Genomic DNA, 19331 nt, shown 5'->3' on the forward strand with positions numbered 1-19331 from the left:
AATGTGGTTTTCCAACGTCTTTGATAACGTAAGTAACTTAAAACTTTGAAGTCTTTCTGAATTAAGTAATAAAAATTATTAAATTTCTAGGTATTTTGAAATAACAAGATACTGAAATAGCAATAGATCTGAGTTTGCCTACTTTGGGCTTAGTGCAGAGAAGCTGGAGAATGGATTAAAATGTGTTAGTGAATATATCTTACATTTTATTTGAAATATAGCTTTTAAAAATTGAATGTATTGCTAATCCGACAAGTAATCACTTACTTGTCACCTAAAAATTGTTTCTAACAGTTAAGAATTCTAACTAATTGGAAAGATGTTGTATGGTTTTGGTAATAAAAGGCATGAGGTATGGAGATGCATTTTGAAGGAAAAAGGAAAGTGAGTTGTTCTAAAGATGGTTATTTCTGAATGGGTAGAAGGTTTGTGAAAGTTATAGAGGGGTTATGAAGAGAAATATTAAAAGGAAATCATGTGTATACTGAATAATAAATCTAATTAGAAAAATGAATCTAAAGTAAATTAATACAGAATTTGCTTGGTTCTTTTCCAGTCTGTTAAAAGAGAAAAAAAGTTTTTCCTGTATTTGTCTAGAAAGCAAAGGTTTTATATATTATTGAAATGGTTATGTTATTTTAATAAGTTACATGTTTTTTTAAAATCCCATCTTCTTAATCATAAGAATTGAAATTTTTGTGTGATATCTTTGGTTGTCATTCTGAATGATTAAATAATTTAATATGATTTTATAATAATCATAATAATAACTATATTCTATTCATATATACATATTATTAAAATGGATCCTCCAGATATTAATAAAAAATCTCTAAGAGTCTACACAATTCTGATATATTTTTATTTGTAACTGATTGTTATTTTTGAAGGTTATGTTTTGCAAAAATGACAGAATTCCATGTAGATTACACTGTAATTAAATCTATAACAGTGCCATTTTAAGTTTCTTTTTTTTGTCATTAACAGACAATCATTGTTTTACTCTGATACATTTGCAAAGATGTTACATCTTCTGAAAGATCCATTGAAAGGACTCTGATTTATTTTAAATTACATATCTCTGCGAATAAACTTTCAGACCATCCCCTTAAACTGGATGAAAACTATTAGAACTCTACAGAGTATCTGGATTTATATAAACACTGGGCCTCTGGTGTGTATATAATCAGCCAGCTGGCGCGGGAGGTCAGAGCAGGATTTCCAGGGTGATTGCCTGCTCTCCCATACTGCCGGCAGTATTGGAATAAATGCTCATATATGATTCAACCCTTTCTCTGCTTCATTTGGCTCAAGTAGTGACAGGCGGCCTTGGAACCATTGTGTCCAATTCCAAAGTCTCTTGCTTTTGTTTAGGTTTATACTTTTTTTTTAACTGCTCTCCCACCACCTTGCTCATTCCCTCCTGATGTACACCTTCCCCAGTCAGTGCTGCCCTGGGGTCTGGGACTCAGGCTGCTTCTCTGTTCTGACATCTGGTGTCAGGGGGGCCTCTGGGGTATTTTCTGCAGAGCTGATGCATCCGTGTTTCAGCCCAGAGTGTTGAGTTGGGTGGGGAAAGGTGTCACAAAGATATATGGCCTACCTGCTGGCTCCAACACATACCCGCTCAGTTGCAGTTCCTCCTCCTACTTCCCTGGGGTGGCCACATTGAGAAAAGGGCATGGGGCAGAGGAACGCCCCCCCCCGCCCCATCCCATTCTGTCACAAACTCAAAGCCAACCCTCCTGTCCTTCTGTCACCCCCACCAACACTCATTTTTGTCCCGCCCTCTAGCACTTGAAAAGGTAAGACCTCTACATGAGCTCTCAGCCCAGCCACCTTCCTAAGCAGCCTGGCGTCCTTGTCTCCCCTGCCTGTGCCTGCCCCTGTGTTTGCTGGAGGGCCTGTGACCTGTGACTGGAGGCTCAGCCATGTCCTGTGCAGCCCACATGGTTTACTGAGAAGGACGGAGACAAGCCCCACGTCCACTGCAGATGGCAGCCATTCCAGCAGAGAGTTTTCTGGCTTTCTCTCTGCATTTCTTTTTCTGGAAGGCCCCACTGCTCCCTGACCCTAGGAGTCGCTGCTCACACACAGCCGGACGCCTGTGGAGCCCTGTGACGAGTGCTCCTGTGTGTCCAGCTTGCTGCTGATGCACCGTGTGGCCTTGGCCCAGATCCCCCTCCTCTGCCATGGCAGGGGGAACCCTGCTGTCACTGGCCCTTCCCAGCACGGCTGCCATCGCTCTGCATGGGCGGTGCCCCGACTGGGAGAGTCCAGTCACCACAAACATTCCCTAAGACTTAGCGCCTAAGTAAAGCCCATCACACTGTGGCTGCAGATGGAGAAAGTGACTCCTCAACGCTGCATCTCAGAGTCGCAGAGCAGGTGATGGCAGACGCGGAAGGCTGCGTTTGAAACCTGCAAAAACATGACACAGGAGGAGCCTTCTCTCTTTTAGTAATTCCTGCCATGAGATGGGGTTATGCTGAGGTCGTGGAGCCTATTGGTGAAGGAGAAAACAAGGGACAGGGGTTCCCTGGGCTTGGTAGCTCTCCCAGCAAGAATTCAGCAAGTCACACTCAGTGCGGTGCTGGGACTGAGCCCGGAGCCTGGAGCGCGCTGCGGGAAGGTGTGTTGCAGGGAGAGTGAGCCCACCCCCACTGGTCATGACGTGTATATTTTATTGTCTCCTCTTGTACCAGGGTAACTCCCAAAGGGCTGCCATGAAGTTAATCGGCCTCCTCCTGTTGTCTGTGGTGGGGAGTGGTGGTGGAGTGAGGCGGTTAGGGGCGGGGAGTGTGGTAAACGCAGCCCTGATGCCACCTCTCAGGCTCTGGAGTCCACCCCTCACAATGTCCTCACCCCTCACGTGTTGGAGCCAGGTCCCCCCCAGTCCTCTAATGTTCTAAGTGATATTATTAGTTTCTCAAATGAATGAGCAAATCATCATTTGCTCTTCAAAAGTGAGAAAATAACATAAATATTAAATATTTGTGCTAAGATAACAGAGTCCAATAAGGATTTAAATCCATCTCTTGATTCATGGCCTTCCCACATTGAGACCAAGTGAGAATAGTCGTCTGTGGTCATCTCGCTTGCACAGAGCGACTAGCCAGGAGCAGCCTGGAGGAAGGCAGGGCCCATGTCTTCGGAGCCATGAGGAGGTACCCAGCCCTCTGAGCCACAGCAGCCCCTTCCTCAACACCTTGGATTCATTGCAGTGAACTGCGCTGTGGCCATGCGGTGCAGCGCCCATCCCCACCCCCACGCACTTCCTCCATCTGCTTATAATATTCACTGCGAAGCACATAAAACCCATTAACGTCTCCAAGAGTTGGCTTGTTTTTTAATCAAGATAAATATGGACAACTTTAGGATAATTAAAAAATACTGGGTAAAAATGACTTCAACATATAAAATTTATTAATAGCACATCATGAGCCCAGCCGATCTATATTATTATCGTATTCTGCAGCGAGCCACTCTATAAATGCGTGCATTAGTGTTTTTTCTAATGTTGTTAATTTATCTGTGGCTGTCACTCCGGGGCTGTTAACTTTAAGCAAATGACTGGTATTAATCACAAAGGGTCGTTAGATGCCAAGGCCTGGCATTAAATCAGCCCGGGTGACACGAGTCAGCACCCTCAAAGTAAGTTTTCAAAGCTGCTCAGCCCTGGGACTTGCCACTACGCCTGTATCTGACCCTTTGGGTGTTGTACACATGGAGGAACTGGAACAGGCTGTGGGGTCAAGGTTGACAAGGGCGAGACTTTGGAAAGAGGCAGAACTGGGAAAAGTGTCAGGTGCCTGGTACTTGCTGACCCCTGGCTCTCACTCTACAGTGTGGATGGTGAATGTGCAGCAAACCTTCCCCCGGAGGATGGAGGAAGCTCCGAGGCCCACAGGCAGCCAGGCGGTGACAGAAATGATCTTGTGTAAAGGGCACGGCCATACCCATGCCCAGTGGGCTGCTGTCACCAGGGCATGTGAGCTCCCTGAGGAAAGTTGAAGCCCAACACCTGTATTTTTATAGGAAAATTCTCAACTTTGAAAATGCTTGCTGAGAAATAAGAACACCACATAGACTTCACAAAATGTGTTAGGTGACAATTGGTCCAACTGGTGGCCCCCATCAACTCTTGCTTAGGGTGCAGGATGAATAGGTTTTGACTCAAGATATTTTTTCAATTGTTACTGGGAGATGTTGGGAAGAAGTGGATGAAATGAATGGGCTGTCTTAGGTAGGACCCCTTGGCATGGTAGATATTTCTAAGTATCTGCCTGACCCTAATTCCTCTAATTTTTAAAGCCCAGAAACTGAATGTTATCAGTTTATTCAAGAACTAGAGTAACCAAACTCCACACACACACACATTCACACACACACAAACACATATGTCCCTTACACACACACACACATACACACAAACACATATGGCCCTTACACACACTCACTCACACACACTCACACCACTAATATGACCTTTGCTCCCAGAGCCCAGGCTCAGCTTCTCTGCTCTATTTTGTATCTCTGTGACCAAGAAATGCTGCTGCCTGGCTATGGCTGGAGAAAAATATAACCATATTGTCTAACTAGAAAAAAAATTCCAAGGAGACAATATAAGGCTGTAAAGACATATATATATATGATGTACACAATATATTATATAATATATGCATATTTATAGCTTTGATTTTTCTCCTTGGACTTTACTTATGCAAATATGAATATATTGCAGATGCATATAATTGCGTACATAGAATTTGCAGAAAGAAATTCTATAAGGACCTTCTCACAAAGACGGCACTGAAAGTGAAGAAGGGAGCCCCTGCCCCTCCCACAGCCAAAGCCAAAGCAAAGGCTCTGAAGGAAAGAAAGGCTGAAAGGAGTCCTCAGGCACAAAATAGAAGATGCGCACATCACCCGCCTTCCCACACTAAAGACGCTGTGGCTCAGAAGGCAGCCCAGATAGCCTGGGAAGAGTGCCCCCAGGGGCCGCAAGCTGACCTCTGTGCCACCATCAAGATCCCCTGACCAGGCATCAGCCACGAAGAAGACAGAAGACAATGGTACACAGTGTTCATTGTGTCAAAGCCGACAGGCACCAGATCAAACAGGCTGTGAAAAGCTCTGACCTTGACGTGGCCAAGGTTACACCTTGACCAGTCCTGATGGAGAGAAGGAGATATATGTTCGACTGGCTCCCAGCTGTGATGCTTTGGATGTTGCCAACAAAACTGGGTTCATCTAAACTGAGTACAGCTGGCAGATTCTAAATATACAAATGTTACACTGTAAGGAAAAAAATTCTGAGAGGACATACCTGTGTACGTGTGCAGGTGTGCGTGGAAGGGCAGAAATGGGGTCATGGCATAAATGGAGCAGGGGGAGGAGCAAGACTTCTCACTATATATTTTTATATCTGTTTTGATTTGTGAAACATATTACCGATTCAAAAAGAATACAGTTTTCACTTTAAACAAGAAAGTATAGCAGTGACCCAAATTCAATGCCGTTAGGATTCGGCAGCGATTCTCCCGCACTTTTGAATCACGTGGTAGTTTTTACAGCTCCCAAGGCCTCAGCCGCATCCCAGCCCATGGGACAAGAATCTTCTCCAGGAGAGCCAGGCCTTGGTATGCTTTAAAGTTCCCCAAATGAAGCCAGTGTGCACGCAAATCTGGGAACCGCTGAAGTAGACCAAGCATTAAAAATAAGTGTTAGATAGTTTTTAGAAATGTTCTTATCAATAATACTTTATTGGAACCTGGTGTTTTCTTAGGAGACTAGAAAATGTAGTAAAACCCTTGTTCGAATCAGAAGCCATGATGAGACATAGCTATAAAGATATCCATTTGTTGAGAGGAACTTGGCTTCAACCGCCCACAAACCAGTCAGCCTTTGACCTCCTTGGACTGGTTGGTGAAAAAGAACTCGGGCTAAATTCTGGGCTGAGTCTTCCTTTGCTTGTAGGAGAAGCTGGGTTTCAGCTCTGCCTACCGCTGGATGCTTCCGTAGCCAGATCACAGGAGAGCTATGCTCACCATTTCTTAGTGGTGCTCAACTTTTAATGAGCATTAAGATAATCTGAAGAACTTGCTATACATGCACATTCCCTGGTGAGCTCTCAGGACCCTGATTCAGTAGTTCTGGCGTGGGGGTCAGGAATATAACTTTTTAGTAAGTTCCTCCAGGTGAGCCTGATGACGGTGGTCCGAGAATCTCATGTGACCCTGTTGGGCAGTGGTGTGCTGGAGCTGGTTCTACTGGCTTTTGAGAGCTGATTGTTATCTATTCAGGAAATTTGCAAGCTAGTTGCTAACCTACAGGTAGCTTGAAATTAGCCTCCTACTAATTAGTGGGAGGATTACACCATGGAAATTGGCTATGAATCAGGGTGTTTGTCTGTTTTCTGCAAAGCTGGTTTACCAATATAGCAGAGGCCTTGGGTTTGGCCTCATTTAGCTTTTGTTTTTAAACTTTTTTTTATTTTGAAATAACTATAGATTCACAGAAGTTGCAAAAATATTACAGAGTCCCATGGACCCATCAAAAGTGACCTCTTGTATGACAGTAACATAATATCAAAACCAGAAAATTAATATGAGTTTTTACATGGACTCATGTGTGTGTGTGTGTGTGTGTGTGTGTATGTGTGTGTGTGTGTGCACTCGCATTGGGGAGGTTCTATAAAATTTGATAATGTGGATAGTTTGTCCAACCACCACCATAATCAGGACATAACACTTTTTTTTTCGCTCCACCTCCTGCTATCCTTTTATAGTCACCACCCTCACCCCTCATCCTATCTCTGTCTTTTAGAAACCACAAACCTATTCTCCCTCTTTACAGTTTTGTCCTTTTGACAAGGATATATAAATGGATTCAGATAGTATGTAATTTGCTGAAACTGGCTTTTTTTCACCATGCACGATGTCCTTGAGCTCCATGGAAATTGTTGCATCTGTCAATAGTTTCTTTTCATTGCTGAGTAGGATTACTTTGTACAAAGGTACTGGAGTGTAGCCATTCACCAATGAAGGACATTTGTGTTGTTTCCTCTTTTTGTCTATGAATAAAGCTGCTGTGAACATTTTTGTACAAGTTCTTGTATGAACATAAGTTTTTATTTTTCTGGGATAAACGTCCAGGAGTGAGACTGAAATGCATGTTGACTTTGGTAAGAACTTGCTAAATTATTTTCTATAGTGGTTGTACCATTTTACATTCCCACCAGCAATATGTGAAGTACTCAATTTCTCCACATATTCACCAGCACTGAGTGGTATCACTATTTTTTATTTAGCTGTTCTAATAGTGAGTGGTGATATATCATCATTGTATTAATTTGCATTCTCTAAATAGTTTATGAGGGTCTCGCCAGTGTCAACTTATGAACCAGGAAGTCACAGTTCAATTCCTGATTAGTTCCGTGCTCAGGTTGCAGGCTCGATCCCCAGTAGGGGGGGCATGCAGGAGGCAGCCGATCAATGATGATTCTCTCTCATAATTGATGTTTCTATCTCTCTCTCCCTCTCCCTTTCTTTCTGAAATCAATAACAATATACTAAAAAATAAAATAAAGTTTATGAGGCTGAACACCTTTTCTTTGCTTATTTGCCATCTGTATCTCCTCTTTGTTGAAATGTCTGTTCATGACTTTTGCCTATTTTTAATTATTTTCTTTTTAAAAATATTTTTTCTAATTTTTCAATTACAGTTGACATGCAATATTATATTAGTTTCAGGTGCACAACATAGTGATTAGACATTTATATAACTTATGAAGTGATTTCCCTGATAAGTTTAGTACCCATCTGACACCATACATAGTTCCTACAATATTATTGACTATGTACCCTATGCTATACTTTACACCCCTGTGATTGTTTTATACTTGGCAATTTGCCCTTCCCCTTTTTCACCCATCCCCCCAGCTCCCCTCTCATCTGTCAACTCTCATCTGTTCTCTGTATCTATAAGTTTTTTTCTGTTTTGTTTTGTAGATTCCACATATAAGTGAAATAATATGGTATGGTATATTTCACTTAGCATAACACCCTGTAGGTTCATCTATGCTGTTACAAATGGCAAGATTTCATTTTTTATGGCGTATTTCATTATGTGTATGCCCCATCTCTTCTCCATCCATTTGTCTATCCATGGACAATTAGGTTTCTTCCATATCTTGGCTATTTTAAATAATGCTGCAATGAACATAAGAATGCATATGTCTTTTCAAATTAATGTTTTGGATTTCTTCAGATAAATATCCAGAAGTGAAATTGTTGGCTCCTTTTTCTCTTGTCACAGTCATTTTTTTAAAGTCTATTTTGTTTGGTATGTGTATTGGAACCTTACCTTATTTTTTTCTTTTATTTCTTTACTTTCAATCGTGTTTGTCTTTTGATCTGAAGTGCATCTTTTGTAGGCAACATATGCATGTATCTTGTTTTTTACCCATTCTTCCAACTTATGTCTTGTTTGGAGCATTTAATCCATTTAAATGTAAAGTAATTATTAAGTATGTAGTTGCTGCCATTTTATTATTCAAATTTTTTATATTTTTTCTTCTTTTTCTAACTAAGTCCCTTTAACATTTCTTATAATATTGGTTTGGTAATGATGAACTTCTTTAACTTTTTTTTTTTTGTCTGGGAAGCTCTTTATATATATTTGAATCTAAAAGATAGCTTTCCTGGGTAGAGTAATGTTGGTTGTAGATCCTTACTTTTCATTACTTTGAATATTTCCTTCCACTCCCTCTGATCTGAAAAGTTTCTGTTGGGAAATCAGCTGATAGTCATATGGAAACCCCCTTGCAGGTGACTAACTGCTCTTCTCTTGCTGCTTTTAAGATTCTCTCTTTGTCTTTAACCGTTGCCATTTTAATTATGATGTGTTTTGGTGTGAACCTCTTTGGGTTCATCTTGTTTGGGACTCTCTGCACTTCCTCAACTTGTATGTCTATTTTCCTTATCAGGTTAGGGAAGTTTTCCATCATTATTTTTTTCAAATAGGTTTTCAATTCTTTACTCTCTCTTCTCCTTCTGGTGTCCCTGTGATATGTATGTTGGTATGCTTGATTTATTACAGAGGCCCCTTAAACTAGCCTCACTTTTTGGATACTTTTTTTCTCCCCTGTTCTGACAGGTGTTTTCTTCTACCTTGTCTTCCAAATCACTGATTTAATTAACTACTTCATCTAGTCTAATTGATTCCCTCTAATGCAGTCTTCATTTCAGTTATTGTATTCTTCATTTCAGACTGGTTCTTATTTCTATTTTCTATTTTCCTTTTTCATGTATCATGTCTCTATGTTGAAGTTCTCACTGAGATCATGGAACATTCTTATAACCAGTGTTTTGAACTCTGCATCTAGAAGATTGCTTGTCTCCATTTTGTTTAGTTCTTTTCCTGGAGTTTTGTCTTGCTCTTTCATTTGGGACATGTTTCTTTGTCTCATCATTTTGGCTGCTTCCCTGTGTTGTTTCTATGTGGTGCTACATCTCTCAGTCTTGGTACATCTCTTGATCTTGGTAGAATGGCCTTATGTAGTAGGTGTCCTATGGAGCCCCCTTGTATAGTTTCCCTGGACACCTGAGCTGGGTCTTCCAGGTGTGTCCCTTATGTGTGTTCTGTGTGCCCTCCTGTTGTGGTTGAGCCTTAATTGCTATTGGCGCATCAATGGAAGTGATTTACTCTTAGTCTAATAATTGGCAGTGAAGACTAGTCATGACTATAGCAGAAAAACTGCTTTGCAGGAGCTGACCTCATGGAGCAAGATTTGGGATTTGTAAACCTTTGAGAGATCTTAGTAAAGTTCTCAGCATGAACTGAGAGAGGCCATTTGTATGGAAAACCACTAGAAATGATTGGGTGGGCCTGCAAGTTGAGTTGGGAGGGGTAAACAGTATTATCCAAGTTGATGGAGACTCAGACGTGGCATCCACCTGAGCCTACAGAGGAAGGACACAGCAAAGGAGCAGTGGTTTCTGCCAGCATTTCTGTCTGGGAGAAAGCTGTCCCTCCAGCCCTCACCTTGAAGCCAGACAATTCAGTTCCTCCCAATTCAGTACATCCCTGACACCTTTCACTGGAGCTAAGAACAAGTGAGTCTGTCAGCAGGTGAGTCTGTATGTGGACCTTTAAGAGAAATGCCTGAGTCCAGAAGCCCTCCGTCTCACTCAGCCATACTCCCCACTGGTTTTCACAGTCAGAAGTTATGGGACTTCTCTTCTAGACATTGAAACCCCGGACTGGGAGCCCAGTGTGGGGCTAGGACCCCTCACTCTTCAGGGGAAATCCCTGCACCCAAGATATTTCTTCTGGTTTTTAACCACCACAAGTGGGTGTGGGACCAGCCTATTTTGTGTCTCTCCCTCTTTTACTGGTCTTGACGTGTCTTCTTCTTTATATCCTTAGTTATGAGAGTTCTGTTCAGCTAGGTTTCAAGCAGTTCTCAATTATGGTTGTTCTGAAGTTTTGTAATTTTGATGTAAACCTTGGAGAAGGCAAGTACAGCATTTCCCTACCCAGTTTACCAAACTTTTATTTATGAATTCTTTATGAACTGTTTGGTGTCAGTTTAAGAACTCCACCTTAGTTTTAATTGTATTATTAGATCATCTGCCATTTCAAAAATTGTTGTAAGAAACAGACAATCCACTGCTTACCTCATATGCTGTAAAAATCCTGTGTATTGATCACCTGTTTTATTACTCAGGATCCCTTCTATGAAATTCCAGGTGAAGGGTGACATTTAAACAGTGTTTCTCAACCTTTTGTGTGCACACAAAAAACCTGGGATGTTCTCAAAATGCAGCTGCTAACTCAGTAGATGTGGAATCAACTTGAGATTTTCATTTCTAATGGGCCTTGCTTTAATGATGATGCTCCTCATCCAAAGACCCAAGTTCAAGCAATAAAATGTCAGAATTCATTGTTACTCTGATTGAGGGAACTACACCACAAGTCCTTTCTTCATTTCACCAGGGAAAAGAAGACCTGGATTTGAAGCATAGCTGTAGCACACAGGTTGACTTATGTTGAGCATTTTTGTGCTTTTATTTTCCTTGGTTTTAGTTTTCTGTTTTTATAACAGTAAACATATTCATATAAATGTATATATACTCTGAAAACCTCTTCAGCACAAGGTGAACTATAAACACAAATTGATGACGAAGTTTGAAAGGGAGGTTTTCTTTGTTCTGTACCCAGTGTACATCCTATGCTTGTGACTCGATTCAGGAAGTGGTTTCATCCACGTATGCTTCTGATTATGTTTCTCTGTAAATGTGTTTTTAAGTTGTTTTGTACATATGTGAATGTTCTGCTTTTCCCAGCCATATGATAAGTCTTCTAGGATGGGGACTGTGTCTTTTATTCCTTTTACAATCTTCCACTGATCCTAGAACACTTGTCTACACATCACCATGCTGGTGGTGGTGGTCGGAGGAGGGAACAGGGTTAAATGCGGCTCTTTGGGAAACATCAAGACCTGCTGCTGATGAACAGCACATGTTTCAACTCGCTTACAGAGGTTTACTATCACCAGCTGTTCTACAGTTCCCCCAAAGCCGCTCGTTTGGGTGGTTAGGATCACTAATCTGAAAGGCCAGTCATCGAGGGCTCTATGGGCACTGGACAGGGGATTAAATGCTAAGCCCTTGGAGGGGAGATCTCCAGCACTGAGAGGTTCTCGGGGCTCTGAGACATTCCTCTTCCACCAGCAGAGGCAGGAGGCGTGGGCTATAGTGTCGTGTTCAGAAGGGACCAGGTGGTTGGTATTTTTCTGGATTGTAGGGAACTTCGCACTACAACCAGCACTATGGCTGGATGTCCCAAGGAGGCAGGGATAAGGCGTTGATTTCTGCAGGATGGGGCCTGAGTTAGAGCTGCTGCTCCTGAGGCTGGCATTCCCATCCAGTCTTCTCAACTTTACTGAGCCCATTCCCTGGTGAGCATGGGCCAGGGAGGGGCTGATTTCATCCTTAACATAGTGAAGAACGTCCCAGGAATTTACACTCTTTATTCCATCTTTTCTCCTATCCATACTCACTACACTGCCTCTTGAACCAGTGCAATGGCTCTCTCAGTGGTCTCACTGTCTCTAGTTTCAACTCCTTCTGTGTCATCTCTAAACTGCTGGTGGAGTGATGGGCCTGGAAGGTGAGTCTGGCCATATCAAGTGCTGTGAGTCCTCCAGAGACCCTAGGATGATATCCAAACCCCTCAGTTTGATTTACAGGGCCCTTTCACTTTAAGTGCCCCCACCCCCACCCCCAACCCCGGCCACACACACACACACACACACAAACACTGGTCTGCCTGCTTCTCGGGCTTCACCTCCCATAAACACCCAAGCTTTAATATTCCTTTTATCTTCCCATAGGCTTTATCCTTGGCCTAGATATCCTTTCCTCTTTGATTTCCTAAGTGACTCATTGTTCTTTTTAAACCTAAATCTAAAGCATTTCCACCTCTTAAAAAGATTTTCCAGATTACCCCAGAGCAGGCACACACTTCAGTGCTTCACCAGCCTCATATGTAAACCTGGATCTGGCACCGGTCCCACTATTTTATAATCGTGAATGTCTTGGTCTGCACCAGTGAGTGGAGTTCATGGCCATTCTGTACCCAACTAAGAGAGGGATAGTAATCTAACCATTTCAGAGAGTTTGTATCCTGAGACTTCTCAGACAAGAGTTAAACAAATTACTGTGATCTAAATTGCTGGCTGGGTAATCGATGACTCAGGTGGCTCCCTAAAAGGAAGGGGCACTAAAAGGAATTAAAGACAGAGCTCAAGGATTGTCCCCTTCACTTCTGAGAGTGTTAATACGGGATCAGAGGAGAAAACACACACAGGGGCCGCCTCTCCAGAAAGCTCTTCTATGAAGGTACTAGTCCTTGGTTTATTGAAAAACAATGCTGCTTTGTTTTGTGCACATCCTGCCCTCTGAGTTGGCTGGGTCTCTGGAATTCCTAGAGAGAAGTTACACTCACGGAGCAAATTCTGCTTCTGAGGGCAACGTCAAGCCACGGAGATGTGGAAAGTCAGGGGCTTTCAGGTAGGAGGGATGGGATGACCACCTGACGCCTCTTACCTCCAGAGTTTTCTTCCTCCAGAGAAACGAGGAGTCTTTTCATCGCACGGCATTTCACGCAGTACTTCCCAGGAGTTCCCTGCAGGGAGGATCCCAGTCTATCATTAATAGAAAGCAGCTCCCTGGCAAAGCTGCAGCTTCAACCCAATGACCTGCAGAGGACTGAGAGTGTGCCAATCAGTTAGGCTTCTGGAAAAACTCCCTTTGGAAAATCTACACGGTCACACTTCAAACAGCAATGCTTTACATTTCCTCTCTCCCCTCTCACCGCGTTCTAGTCAGCCAGATGGAGTGGCCAAGACAACACTTGGACTTTGGCTTTTACCATGCAGCACAGGTCTTCTTTTTAAAGAGGGCAACACCCTCACCCCCCTAATTGTTTAGCCATATATGTGCTCTCTGGCTCCCAAAGCCATCTGCTTCCTTCCGCCTGGCTGAGCAGGCTCATCAGAGACCAATATTCATGGGATTAAGGCTGCTGGCTTGCTCCCTGGTTAGCTCACATGGATGAAAACTGTTTCATGACCACGGCCCGAACTCTTAATCCTAGAGCAGAGCTTTGCAGCCTAATCCGACGGAAACTCAGTCCTGTCCTCTTCACCATGCAGTGCCCTCATGCTTTAAGCACTGCAGGAGGACCAATGCACTAGCCTCATGCTTGAGTTCCTCTACTTGCCAGGCTTGCAGAATACTTCGTGATGGTTACACGCATAACGTCCAGTGCGGTGGGAGATTCTGGTTCTGCACACTTGGGGGACTGTGGGCCACAGCTGCTGCATAAAAATCGTCACACCAAAATGGAAAAAAGTTATAAGGCTTAGGTTCTACCCAAGCTTTGTACACATAATACACTGACTCCCTCCTTATCTGTATTTGTCCCTCATTCCATCTCCTTGGGAGGACCGGCTGAGGCTGAGGGATGCTGTGAGTTTCAAAAACAGGCTAAGGCTCAGAGCCAAGGTGAGCTGAGAATGTCTGTTTGTACATTAAAGATGGTCTTTCAGGATTTATCAACCCCAGGCTCAAAACAGCTGTGTCAAAGGGGCTGCATCAAAACGCCAGGCCTGGCTCCTGGCGTGCCTTCCCTCCGAGATCAGAGGCACAGGTAAGCCAGGGCTGCCGTGGGGAGCACTCCCCCAGGCAAGTGCTCACAGACCACCTGGGGGCTGTCCAAAGCAGGGCCTGACTCAGAAGGTCTGGGCTGGCCCCTGAGATGCCGCATTTCTGGCAAACTCCCAGTGATCTCCATCTCTGGTTCAGGGGCCACAGTCGGAAGAACCAGGCAGTGATATTCAAGCACCTTGTAATGGAAAGGGAGGGCCAAGAAGTGTAAGTGTCTAGTTGAGGTTTGTCTTCCAGATTGAATAACTCCGAATATTTTATTGCAATTTTCTCAGAGTGGCTGGGGGCATTATACACTTTCTCAGGAAATATAATTCCTCAATAAAATATTTAATGATCTAAATCATTGTTTCCTAAATTGTGTACTGATAACTACAAAAGATCTGAGACTGAGAAAGGGTTTTTTTAAAAAATAATATATATTTTTATTGATTTCAGAGAGGAATAGAGAGGGGGAGAGAGATAGAAACATCAGTGATGAGAGATAATCATTAATTGGCTGCCTCCTGCACACCCTCTACTGGGATCGAGCCCACAACCTGGGCATGTGCCCTGACCAGGAATCAAACCATGACCTTCTGGTTCATAGGTTGATGCTCAACCACTGAGCCACACTGGCTGGGCTGATGGAGATAGTTTTGAGAAATGCTGCTATAAGCCCCCCTGGAGATTCACTGTGCACACTTGCAATTCTAAAGGCTCTGAGAAGTCCTGCAATAAATTAAAAAGCAAACAGAAAAACAAACCTGTTTGACTGTGATTAGATCACAATTTCTCAAAGTTGTTTGGTGGCGAACTCCTTTTTTTGAAAAAAATAATATAGTCTTCCAAATCAGCCATCTTCAGTGGCACATGGGGATGCTGGTCTGAATCGTGAGTACTTGGCTGACCTTGGGGAGGGAGGACATTTCTTCCCGGCAAGGCACGGGCAGAGTTCCCTCTGTCTGCTGAGCATGCCGCATTCTCTGTGCCTTCTTGGATTTGCCTGTGTGATTCCCCCCCCCACACCCCCCTACCTCCGTGAATAAATCTGTTTAATTTCTCGATGTTCCATGTTGGATTAACTTTGTTGTAACATATGTTGTTTATGCATGAAGATTAGCCAGCCCTTTGAAAGGCTGCTGCGTCATTCACCCACAGCAGCCCGGACTGATGGTGTGCAGCTGCGGTGCTGGGGGCGTCACGGGCTTTTATGGCGACAAGGAAGCTGCGAGAGGCACTCAAAGGTTCTTGCAACCAAGCAGGGCCCCTGAGTAGGAACCTGTAGGCAGATTGTTACAACTAAAAGGAGTCAGTCCAGGGCAATCAGGAAGGCGAGTCTTAATCTATTTTTCATTAGAAAATCAACATTAATACAGAATTAATGTGCTTCTGTTTAAAATAGTGGTAATTAGAGGAGCCAGAGAATGGATTATCAGACAATGATCACAAGTCAATTAAGACCTAAAATAGCTAGGCTGCCATTTCTATTTTCCTTTGCTTTATATCAGTTTTTCCTTATGTGAAGGAAAATGCAATGTTTGCTTTGTTTTGAAAGTATAACGCATGTTTTTATTCCTTCCACAGATGTATGATTCCCCAAGGTTTTATTAAGGGTCAGAGAGCAAACCTCTGCATTGACCTGATCACCCTGAGGACATGCCTGTGGCCCAGTGTGGAGGGAGACAGGAGGGAGGCTGCTCATTTGCTCCTGCAGGGCGTGCAGCACAAGGCATCTCGCCTGGCTGCCTCTTTCCTCATCTTCCCCATCAAGTCCTGACCTTCGTAGGCAGGTCTCTAGGACAAACCCGGCCCCTCATGAAGGCCGGACTGGTTGAATGATGGTGATGATCCCTGAGGAAGTTTCTCCCTTATGTTTCAGTGTCAGTAAGAGTGTATAAAGGGGCTGGGGTTCTGCCTGGGGAGGAAGAAGAGAAGCAAAGTAAAGGACTGTTCACTAGGTCCTCCCATGGTCACAGGATGCAGAGAAGGTACGCAAAACTTTAATATCTCTGGGCTCATTAGACTCCTTCTGGCCAGACTGAACACAGGCCTGGTACCCAGGCAGAGAGATCACTGGTGCAAAAGAAAGGGGACACCCCAGCTCTACGATTCTAGTTTTGCCAGAATTGCAGTTACCTGGGAATGTGAACAGGCCCTGGGGTCGCAGCAGCTGTAGGGAAGACAGCCTGGTCCTTGCCCCATCTCAGCACTAATGTGCAGCAGGAGTGGGCTCATCTGAGCGATGGCTGGGCAGGCCCTTTCCAGAAGACAACGGGCATGGTGTGGGCTCTCAGGGCACTCCCAGGGCAGAGGGTCTCTCATGGAGCAGGGACAGAAAGGCTGCAGAAGCAGGGAGGATCAGTGTGTGAGCAGCTCCATCATGGAGAGTAGACCTGGCTGCCAAAACAGGTGGGGGAGGCCCAGGTGTGGTCTAGGCTGTGCTGGGTGAAGCAATACAGGGAAAGTGCAGGACAGTAGCTGTAGATGCTAAACGTTAAGAAGGGTGAGATTGCAGAGAAATGATATCAGGGAGCCTTCTACATAAATCACCTTGTTGACATTTTATCTTTTTCCCCAGCAAAGTAGTAATGTGTGCTGTGTGCCTTACTGTGTGGACGTCAAAAGTTCGGAGGTGACATAAACAGTGGATTCTCCTGAAACAAGGAATTTCAGAATTGTGGGATGATTATCTGGACTGCCACTTCACAAGGCACCAATTCACACAAATCACCAAGATTGTATTTTCACCTCTCTCTCTCTCTCTCTCTCTCTCTCTCTCGTTTTCCCCCCTCTCTCTCTCTCTCTCTCTCTCTCTCGCACACACACACACACACACACACACAGGACTTGTTGTTACACATGATTTTAAAGCACATTCTGAAGCACCTCCCGTCACAGAGAGTGGAGTGATGCTTTTACAGTCCAGGGAACAACACAGCTTGTCCGCAACCACAGAAGCCAGGAGAGGGCCCGGAGCGGACTCCCTCACAGCTCTTGGAGGAGCCGGCTCTGCCCACACCTGGGCCTTGGAGTCCTAGCTCCAGACTGCGAGGCATTAGTCTCCCTTCTGAGCTACCAGCGTGTGGTACTTTGTTATGGTAGCTCTAGGAAACGAATACTTCCTAACATTCTCAACTGTCTTCCTATTTACTGATAGGTTCTCAAAGTACAGCTTAGAGTTAAACAAATATATCTCAAGTAATGGGATTTTCATGTACAGGCTTCTGGGATAATGGCCCCAAATCTGCCCCTGGGAACAAATTAACCACAAGGTTTGCATCAGTGACTTGGATTTCTGGCTGAATTTGCTTTGAAAGAGCAAATCCATGCCGAATGGAAGTGTTTGAAGGGTTCTCTTCATGCAAGCACTCCCTCCTGCCTTAATCACCTGGACAGCTCCGTGAAGGCACAAATGGATGTAGTTCACGGCAGACCATTTCCAAACCCCTGCAATGACTTACAATTAATCACCTCCAGCAAGGCAAGCAAGTCTCCATGGCTTTTAAAGACAGTCAGTCTTTCTTCTTCTCTTCCTGTCTTGTACGTGTCAGAAGAATCTGCGGCCCAGCTCTCCTGTCTGCCACAAGCCCAGTGTGGCCATGTGAGTTTCATCAGAGGCTCCTTTAACCACCTTTCTCTCATCTGGATGCAAATGCCAAGTGGAGAGGACAGCGGATACACAGATGAAAAGTGCAATGGTCTGAATCAACACCAGAAATCTCTGCACCTCCCAACCTCTTTCAGTTCCCCCTTCCTTTCTTCTTCCAGCATCTGTACCCAACCAGGGGCCCTTGAAGCAGCAGCCCTTGCACCTACCTGGTAATGATGCCTTCTGCCAGGAGAACTCCGCTCTTGGGCATGTGCACTGTGGTCAGGATTCTCAGAGGGCACCTGAGGCTGAAGCCCCCCTTTTCACTGGGCCCAGAAAAGTTTGTTCTCTAGGACAACTCAAAACATCAGTGAGTAGATTGGGAAGACCTAGAAGCAGGCGGGGGTGGAGTTGGATTCACCTGTGTTCACTCATAAATCACTGCCTGGCATTGTCATTCTGGAAGTGTACTGCTCTACGTACCGCTATGGATTGAACGGTATCTTCCAAAAAGAAGAGATCATCTTAACCCAGTGGTTCTCAACCTTCCTAATGCCATGACCCTTTAATACATTTTCTCATGCTATGGTGACCCCCAACCATAAAATTATTTTCGTTGCTACTTCATAACTATAATTTTGCTACTGTTATGAATCATAATGTAAATATCTGATATGCAGGATATACTTAGGCGACCTCTGTGAAAGGGTCGTTTCGACCCCCAAAGGGGTTGCGACCCACAGGTTGAGAACCACTGATGCTAACCCCAAATATCTGTGAATGTGACTTTATTTGGAAATAGGGTCTTTGCAGATGATCGAATTAAAATGAGATCATTAGGGTGAACCCTGATCCAATATGACTGGTGTCCTTATAAAGGAGAAAGTTTGATGCAGAGACAGGCATGCACACAGGAGAATGCCGTGTACGATGAAGACAGAGGTGAAACGATGCTCTTACAGTTCTGGGAACAACAAAGATTGCTCATAACCACAGAAGCCAGGAGAGGGCCCGGAGCAGACTCCCTCACAGCCCTCAGAAGAACCATCTCTGCCCACACCTGGGCCTCGGATGCCTAGAATCCAGTCTGTGAGGCATTAATTCTGAGCCACCTTGGTCTGGCTGCCCCAGGAAACTAATGCAGGAATTTTCCAGGAGGGGCAAAGACTGCCCTTTGCAGAGTGAAGTCTGAGGTCTAGGCGCTGCAGGGCCTGTCGCCTCTGAGGACTCTCTCCCGGGCTTGCAGATGACAGCCTTCTTGCTGGCTCTTCAGGTGGTAAACCCTCGGGGCACTTGTACTCCTGCTGTCTTTGTCTACTTAGGACACCAAGCATTTGGATGAGGGCCCTGCCCTAATGGCCTCATTTGAACTTAACCTCCCCTGTAATGACCCCCACCTCCAAATACAGTCACATTCTGAGGTACTGGAGGTTGGGGCGTCAACATACATATGAATTGGGAGAACATAGGTCAGCTCATAACAAAGAGGAAAGGAGCAGGGCTCTGCCCGCCCCCTGCCCAAC

The sequence above is a fragment of the Myotis davidii genome, unplaced genomic scaffold (assembly GCF_000327345.1).
Source record: "Myotis davidii unplaced genomic scaffold, ASM32734v1 scaffold398, whole genome shotgun sequence".
Lineage (NCBI taxonomy): Eukaryota > Metazoa > Chordata > Mammalia > Chiroptera > Vespertilionidae > Myotis > Myotis davidii.